This window comes from Carassius auratus, chromosome 14 (genome assembly GCF_003368295.1).
Source record: "Carassius auratus strain Wakin chromosome 14, ASM336829v1, whole genome shotgun sequence".
NCBI lineage: Eukaryota > Metazoa > Chordata > Actinopteri > Cypriniformes > Cyprinidae > Carassius > Carassius auratus.
The window spans coordinates 24,544,746-24,554,893 of NC_039256.1; positions in this window are offsets into that span (position 1 = coordinate 24,544,746).

Below are 10,148 nucleotides of genomic sequence, written 5' to 3' on the forward strand. Positions count from 1 at the left end.
AGATATAGTAAAATAACTATTGCATTTTTTTTGTTACTTTAATAAATCTCTATGGCAACACCATTTAAGCTATCCTAAACCCATTCACAATTTAACATGTCAGTATATTGGCATCATGTTGAAAAAGGAGTATGGAGCAGTATGAGGAGGAGTATGAATTCATTTACAGGCTGATTTTATCATAAATCCACAATAAAATTTCCGAGTTCTGTATCAATCTGTGTGGTTGTTTGTTTATTTTTATCTTTTATTTTTCATAGGAAGATAACTGACCCTTTACTCTCCTTTTTAATAAATGTGCTTATAAACCAAGAACAAGCTATTTATAGCTGTATTTATAAACTGCGTACTACTGACTATTAATATTGGGACAAGGCTTTATAAAGCATGAACTGACTATTTACTTTTTGAGTTTTAAATTATTATTTGCAGCACAAATAAGGTTTTTTAGGATTTTTTAAAATCCCTAAAACTGTCAGAAAAGGATAAGGCCTAAAATTACTATGTTAGTGGCAAAATGTATTTGTTTTTATAACTATAATGCATAAACTATGAAATTATACAAAATGTATAAAAAAGTACAACAGTTATTGTTTTCAAATGTTTTTTATTTATTGGAAAACAATAACAATAATTTTTAGGGGGGATTTACATTTAAAAAAATTAGCCTACTGCAATCATTCTAAACAGCTTGAATAAAACCTGTTAATATTTATTATAGACCACTGTAACTGTGTATAATCTAACAAACAAGTTTATTATGAAAATGGAAGTGTGTACACCAAATAAATTGGACGATAAAGAAAATATAATAGTCAATAGTATAGTAGAGCATGTTTTAGGTTTTTTTTATGCGTTTAGATGCAGAAATGGACAAATCAAATGTAAAATAAAATTGAATTGATTTAATTAAATATAGATTAATTCTTGTTAGAGCAAAATAATAAATAAATAAATAAATACTTACACACATTAAAAAAGCAGCCAAGATGAATGAGCTTTATTTTTTATATAGATTAAAATTGAAGACAGAAGCAGCTGGTATATGCGGTCACTTAATATTAAAATCCGATCCACTTCAGATTTATTTCTCAACAGTTTATGTTCACGTGGCTGTTTTCGTTTATATTAGCCAAGCAATTATGTATTTTGAAATAATCTTGTCCGTGATGTGTCCGTTCTTACGACGAAAGGCAGAATCCTGCAGCTCGAGAGATAACGTTATATGTTATTCTGCCAGTCGCGCTTTCAAACAGTCTTGCACACATAAACGGGTCACAAACACCTGTATTTAGCTCGTGTTGTGTTATAATGGGTGTATTGTGTGCATTTGTGGCAATAATTTATTTTAAAAAGCTCTTAAACAAGAATAAATTCGTTTGTTTTGAACTTGTGACACTGTGCGCGCTGATCGGAGGCAATGATTTCAGATAGACAGCCGCGAATATTTCATTTTCACACAAACAGTTCAAAAACATCTTAATTTAGCTCTTGGTGTGTTCTAATTGGTGTATTGTGTGATATCGCTGCAATACTTTATTTTTAATAGCTATAAAACAAGAATAAACTCGTTTTTTTCTGAGCTCATCATTCCACACGCTCCTGCTCAGAGCGGTGATTCATCTCTCGTGTTTCTCACGTATCACTGACCACACATCAATTATTAATGAGCCCTGACCTGATAATAATCATATATGTTGGTTTAGCTTGTCAGTGTGAATTAAATCCAAGTATTTATTTGTATTTTAACCGATTTAAAAGTGAAACCAAAAGAGAGTCTCCTCCCTTTTTAGTCCGGTAACTGCACCTGTAGGGGCGCATTTTCTCTGAGACAATGGAAGTCTAAGCACACACACTCAAACAGATGGACAGAGTGAGATGAGATGTCTGACAGTTTTTTAATTTTCTTTTAATCATACAGTGTTGTAAAGTCATGAAACTATGCATACTTACTCAGAATAACTTTTTTTTCTGTATGAAAAAAGGTTTTGAAGTGTTTGGAATTTAAAAATGAAGGAAAATTAATAATTCCATTTTTACTGTCATTTAAAAAAATCACCACGACAAAACCATCCAAGCTATCCAAAACCCATTCACAATTTAAGTTGTTTAAAATGTTTTGGCATCATGTAGACAAAGTTTGGTGTGTATAGTGTTACTCTCCTCTGAGCAGTATGCATTAATTCACAGCTAAATGTAAAAATAAATCCACATTCAAATCAAAATAGCTGACTTCCTGTTGATCGTAGCTGATGACTGTGAATTAGAAAGTTGTCCGTCTTGATAAGAACAATTTATGTACCAAGTTTGGTGTCTGTAGCTAAAACTAACCCCCCCACTTTTGGCAAAAGGTGGCGCTATAGAGTGCCTCATTCACGCCCTTTTAAAAGCTTTTGCCATTGTCTAGCTATCACTAATACTGATATGTGTTTTGAGTTTCATGTAAATCTGAGCTTGTTGTCTGCCTCAAACTCACCATAACAGAACATTCAAGTTTGACACGTTGCCATGGCAACACTATATCAGATATCAATATCCCCACAACAGATTTACATCGGCCGTGTTTTGTCATTATTCTGATGAAGTTTTAAGTAAATCGAGTAAAAATAAGATGCTGAATTCAAAGCATTTGGAAAATGACACACTTCCTGCTGCCAGTTGGTGGCGCTATAACGTTGACTCTTAATAGTCACATATATACAATCAGTATCATACAACGAACAAACCCATGAAGTTTGATCAAATTCAGGAAATGTATGTGGATGTTATTAGACATTTCCTGTTCCTCATTTCTCGCCATAAGTTCCACGCCTCGCCACGGGCAAACCGTTCGAGATATCAAAAATCCCCTCGCAATTTTTCATCCACAATGTCTTGAGATCATGTTCACCGAGTTTCGTGGCGAACGGGTTGAAAACCTCAGAGGAGTATTTCAAATTCCAGAGCATGCTTTTTTTAAACAGCCCTGAATAGCTGACTTCCTGTTGGGCGGAGCCTATGACATAAAGCGCGAAAGTTGTTCAGCTCAATGAGATCTATAAGTGTACTGAGTTTCATATAAATACATGCAAGTGTGTGTGAGCTATGGTTCAAGATTTCTGACTGTGTTCCAGGGGGCGCTGTAGAGCCCCTGTGCCACGCCCGGGTCCCAGCCTCTGCGGCGTCCTGATGGCCGCAGATTCCAATGTGTGTGCCAATTTTCAAGAGTTTTTGAGCATGTTAAGGCCCCCAAAAACCCCCGGAAGGTTTAATAAAAAATAAAAAAAATAATAATAAGAATAATCCTTAGAAGAACAATAGGGCTCTTCGCCCCTTCGGGCTTGAGCCCTAATAATAAACAACACAGAAACAAGAGGGTCCTCACACCATCGGTGCTCGGGCCCTAATTAAAGCTGCAAGCAGCGATGAACGGGCCCTCGCACCCGGGCTCACCGGCAGCGAGTGGCTTTAGTTAATAGGTGAACGGTGAGAAATATGCGTTGAAACTCATAAATATAAGTAGAATATATCAATGTTTATTCCATATATGTGCCAATCTTCCTGTTGCCAGCAGGTGGCGCTATCATTATAATGGAATATTGGCCTTCAGATGTGTTCAGGGCAGGACTTTTATCGAACATGTGAGGTTTGGGGAGGATTGGACATTTTATGCCTGAGTTACAACAACATCCTATTTCATGGCGAAACAATGAAATTTGTCAGGCCGCCATGGACACGCCCTTTAACGAAACCTCAAGATCTTCGCAATTTAAGATCGCAAAAGGCTTTAGATTACACTGACTAAGTTTGGTGTGGATCTGAATAAATATCTAGGAGGAGTTCGTTAAAGTACAACCCCTGAAAATGGCCAAAACAACACTAATTTTGCAGAGAAAATTCCAAATAACTGACTTCCTGTTGGGATTCGGACTTCGTACCAAGAGCCTTTTTCGTAGATATTGGTGTGTTACATGTGTGTACCGATTTTTGTACATGTACGTGAAACATAGCTCAAGGCGCACTCCGTTTAAAGTGTATACGCACTCCGTTGAAAGTGTATAGGTGGCGCTATTGAGCCATTTTGCCACACTCGATGGAATATTGGCCTTCAGATCTGTCCAGGCCAGGACCCTTATCACACAAGTGAAGTTTGGGCAAGATCGGACATTTTATGCCTGAGTTATAACATCTTTTATTCCCATGGCGAGACATTGAACTTCATCACGGCGCCATGGACACACCTTTTAACAAAAACTCAAGATCTTCACAACTAAACATCACCCAGGTCTTTAGATTAGACTGACCACAAAAAAGACATTGATGTCATAAAATTTCTAGGAGTAGTTTGTCGCAGTGTAAAATATGTAACTTCCTGTTGCCAATAGGTGGCGCTATGACTATAACTGAATATTGGCATGTAGATCTGTTCAGGTCAAGAGTCTTATCCAACATGTGAAGTTTGGGGCAGATTGGACATTGTATGTCTGAGTTACAGCAACTTCCTTTTTCATGGCGAAACATCGAAATTTGTCAGGCCGCCATGGACCCGCCCTTTAACGAAACCTCAAGTCCTTCGCAATTTATTATCGCAAAGGGCTTTAGATTACACTGACCAAGTTTGGTGTTGATCTGAATAAATCTCTAGGAGGAGTTCGTTAAAGTACAACCCCTGAAAATGGCAAAAACAACAGCAATTTTGAAGGGAAAATTCAAAATAACCGACTTCCTGTTGGGATCCGGATTTCGTACCAAGAGACTTTTTTGTAGGTATTGGAGTGTTACATGTGTGTACCAATTTTTGTACATGTACGTGAAACATAGCTCGAGGCGCACTCCGTTGAAAGTGTATAGGTGGCGCTATAGAGCCATTCTGCCACACCCGGTGGAATATTGGCCTGAAGATCTGTTCAGGCCAGGACTCTTATCACACATGTGAAGTTTGGGGAAGATCGGACATCTTATGCCTGAGTTATAACATCTTTTATTCGCATGGCGAGACATCGAACTTCGTCGCGGCGCCATGAACAAGCCTTTTAACGAAAACTCAAGATCTTCACAACTGAACATCGCACAGGCCTTTAGATTAGACTGACCACAAAAAAGACATTGATGTCATAAAATTTCTAGGAGTAGTTCGTCGCAGCGTAAAATATGTCACTTCCTGTTGCCAATAGGTGGCGCTATGACTATAACTGAATATGGGCATGTCAATCTGTTCAGGTTCGGAGTCTCATCAAACATGTGAAGTTTGGGGCAGATTGGTCATTGTATGTGTGAGTTATAGCAACTTCATTTTTCATGGCGAATCATCGAAATTCGCCAGGCCGCCACGGACACGCCCTTCAACGAAAAGTCAGGATCTTCGCAATTTAACATCGCAAAGGCCTTTAGATTAGGCATACCAAATTTGGTGTTGATTTGAAGAACTCTCTAGGAGGAGTTCGTTAAAATACAACACATGGAAATGACCAAAATTACACAAAATATGCTCATAATATTAAAAATAACCGACTTCCTGTTGGGTTTAGAATTTCGCTCCAAGAGTCTTTTTTGTAGGTATTGGTGTGTTACATATGTGTGCCAATTTTCGTGCATGTACGTGAAACATAGCTGGAAGGCTGTTGATTTTCTTGGTATAGGTGGCGCTGTCGAGCCATTTTGCCACACCCTCTTCTGAATCCTATATCAGACGAAAATTTTCACCAGGTTTGACGAGTGTGCAAAGTTTCATGACTTTTTGAGCATGTTAAAGCCCTCAAAAATGCGATTCATTCGGGAGAAGAAGAAGAAGAAGAAGAATAATAATAATTAAAGCTGCAAGCAGCGATGAACGGGCCCTCGCACCCGGGCTCACCGCCATCGTGTTGCTCTAGTAAAAAGGTGAACGTTGAGAAAAAAGCATTTAATGTCCTAAATATAAGTGGAATATATCAAAGTATATCCCATATATGTGCCAATCTTACCGTTGCCAGCAGGTGGCGCTATCATTATAATGGAATATTGGCCTACAGATGTGTTCAGGCCAGGACTCTTATCAAACATTAGAAGTTTGGGGAAGATTGAACATTTTATGCTTGAGTTACAACAACTTCTCTTGCTGTGGCAAGACATCAAATTTTGTCATGGCGCCATGGAAACGCCCTTTAACAAAAACTCAAGATCTCCAAAAGTTAACATTGCACAGGCCTTTAGATTAGACTGACCACAAAATATATGTTAATCTTAAAAAAATTATAGGAGTAGTTTGTCGCAGCGTAAAACATGTCACTTCCTGTTGCCAATAGGTGGCGCTATGACTATAACTGAAAGTGGGCATGTAGATCTGTTAAGGGCAGAAGTCTTATCTAACATGTGAAGTTTGGGGCAGACTGGACATTGTATGTCTGAGTTACAGCAACTTCCTTTTTCATGGCGAAACATCGAAATTTGTCAGGCCACCATGGACACGCCCTTTAACGAAATCTAAAGATCTTCGCAATTTAACATCGCAAAGGGCTTAAGATTACACTGATCAGGTTTGGTGTTGATCTGAATAAATCTCTAGGAGGAGTTCGTTAAAGTACAACCCCTGAAAATGTCAAAAACACCGCCAATTTTGCAGAGAAAATTCTAAAAAACCGACTTCCTGTTGGGATTCGGATTTCGTACCAAGAGACTTTTTTGTAGGTATTGGTGTGTTACATGTGTATACCGATGTTTGTACATGTACGTGAAACATAGCTCGAGGCGCACTCTGTTGAAAATGTATAGGTGGCGCTATCGAGCCATTTTGCCACACCTGATGGAATTTTGGCCTTCAGATGTGTTCAGGCCAGGACTCTTATCACACATGTGAAGTTTGGGGAAGATCGGACATTTTATGCCTGAGTTATAACATCTTTTATTCCCATGGCGAGACATCGAACTTCGTGACGGCGCCATGGACACGCCTTTTAACGAAAACTCAAGATCTTCAAAACTTAACATCGCACAGGCCTTTAGATTAGACTGACCACAAAAAATACATTGATGTCATAAAATTTCTAGGAGTAGTTCATCGCAGTGTAAAATATGTCACTTCCTGTTGCCAGTAGGTGGCGCTATGACTATAACTGAATATGGGCATGTCAATCTGTTCAGGTCAGGAGACTCATCAAACATGTGAAGTTTGGGGCAGATTGGTCATTGTATGTCTGAGTTATAGCAACTTCCTGTTTCATGGCGAATCATCGAAATTCGCCAGGCCGCCACGGACACGACCATTAACGAAAACTCAAAAGCTTCGCAATTTAACATCGCAAAGGCCTTTAGATTAGGCATACCAAACTTGGTGTTGATCTGAATAAGTCTCTAGGAGGAGTTCGTTAAAATACAACGCATGGAAATGGCAAAAATGACACAAAATTTGCTCATAATATTAAAAATAACCGACTTCCTGTTGGGTTTAGAATTTTGCTCTAAGAGACTTTTTTGTAGGTACTGGAGAGTTACACATGTGTACCGATTTTCATACATGTACGTGAAACATAGCTCGAGGCGCACACCGTTGAACGTGTATAGGTGGCGCTGTCGAGCCATTTTGCCACACCCACTTCTGAAACCCATATCAGATGTAAATTTTCGCCAGTTCTGAGGTGTGTGCAAAGTTTCATGACTTTTTGAGTATGTTTAGGCCCTCAAAAATGCGATTCATTTTGGAGAAGTATAATAATAATAATAATAATAATAAACGGAGCAATTCCAAGAGGGTCCTCACACCATCGGTGCTCGGGCCCTAATTAAAGCTGCAAGCAGCGATGAACGGGCCCTCGCACACGGGCTCACCGACAGCGAGTGGCTTTAGTAAATAGGTGAACGGTGAGAAACATGCATTTAACTCATAGACTGACACAAAAAAATACATGAATCTAAAAAAAATTCTAGGAGTAGTTTGTCGCAGCATAAAACATGTAACTTCCTGTTGCCAGCAGGTGGCGCTATGAGTATAACTGAATATGGGCATGTAGAATCTGTTAAGGGCAGAAGTCTTATCTAACATGTGAAGTTTGGGGCCGATTGGACATTGTATGTCTGAGTTAAAGCAACTTCCTTTTTCATGGCGAAACATCAAAATTTCTCAGGCCGCCATGGACACGCCCTTTAACGAAACCTCAAAATCTTCACAATTTAACATCGCAAAGGCCTTTAGATTTAACTGACCAAGTTTGGTGTTGATCTGAATATATCTCTAGGAGTAGTTTGTTCAAGTACAACCCCTGAAAATGGCAAAAACAACGCCAATTTTGCCAAGAAAATTCTAAATAACGACTTCCTGATGGGATTCGGATTTCGTACCAGGAGACTTTTTTGTAGGTATTGGTGTGTTACATGTGTGTACCGATTTTTGTACATGTACGTGAAAAATAGCTCGAGGCGCACTCATTGAATGTGTATATGCACTCCGTTGAAAGTTTATAGGTGGCGCTATCGAGCCATTTTGCCACACCCAATGGAATATTGGCCTTCAAATGTGTTCAGGCCAGGACTCTTATCACACATGTGAAGTTTGGGGAAGATCGGACACTTTATGCCTGAGTTATAACATCTTTTATTCCCATGACGAGACATCGAACTTCGTCACGGCGCCATGGACATGCCTTTTAACAAAAACTCAAGATCTTCACAACTAAACATCACACAGGTCTTTAGATTAGACTGACCACAAAAAAGACATTGATGTAATAAAATTTCTAGGAGTAGTTCGTCGCAGTGTAAAATATGTCACTTCCTGTTGCCAATAGGTGGCGCTATGACTATAAATGAATATGGGCATGTAGATCTGTTCAGGTCAAGAGTCTCATCCAACATGTGAAGTTTGGGGCAGATTGGACATTATATGTCTGAGTTACAGCAACTTCCTTTTTCATGGCGAAACATCGAAATTTGTCAGGCCGCCATGGACACGCCCTTTAACGAAACCTCAAGTCCTTCGCAATTTAACATCGCAAATGGCTTTAGATTACACTGACCAAGTTTGGTGTTGATCTGAATAAATCTCTAGGAGGAGTTCATTAAAGTACAACCCCTGAAAATGGCAAAAACAACACCAATTTTGAAGGGAAAATTCAAAATAACCGACTTCCTGTTGGGATCCGGATTTCGTACCAAGAGACTTTTTTGTAGGTATTGGTGTGTTACATGTGTGTACCAATTTTTGTACATGTACGTGAAACATAACTCGAGGCGCACTCCGTTGAAAGTGTATAGGTGGCGCTATAGAGCCATTCTGCCACACCTGGTGGAATATTGGCCTGCAGATCTGTTCAGGCCAGGCCTCTTATCACATATGTGAAGTTTGGGGAAGATCGGACATTTTTTGCCTGAGTTATAACATCTTTAATTCCCATGGCGAGACATCGAAATTCGTCGCGGCACCATGAACAAGCCTTTTAACGAAAACTCAAGATCTTCACAATTGAACATCGCACAGGCCTTTAGATTAGACTGACCACAAAAAAGACATTGATGTCATAAAATTTCTAGGAGTAGTTCGTCGCAGCGTAAAATATGTCACTTCCTGTTGCCAATAGGTGGCGCTATGACTATAACTGAATATGGGCATGTCAATCTGTTCAGGTTCGGAGTCTCATCAAACATATGAAGTTTGGGGCAGATTGGACATTGTATGTGTGAGTTATAGCAACTTCATTTTTCATGGCGAATCATCGAAATTCGCCAGGCCGCCACGGACACGCCCTTCAACAAAAACTCAAGATCTTCGCAATTTAACATCGCAAAGGCCTTTAGATTAGGCATACCAAATTTGGTGTTGATTTGAAGAAATCTCTAGGAGGAGTTCGTTAAAATACAACACATGGAAATGACCAAAATTACACGAAATATGCTCATAATATTAAAAATAACCGACTTCCTGTTGGGTTTAGAATTTCGCTCCAAGAGTCTTTTTTGTAGGTATTGGTGTGTTACATATGTGTGCCAATTTTCGTGCATGTACGTGAAACATAGCTGGAAGGCTGTTGATTTTCTTGGCATAGGTGGCGCTGTCGAGCCATTTTGCCACACCCTCTTCTGAATCCTATATCAGACGAAATTTTCACCAGGTTTGACGCGTGTGCAAAGTTTCATGACTTTTTGAGCATGTTAAAGCCTCAAAAATGCGATTCATTCGGGAGAAGAAGAAGAAGAATAAT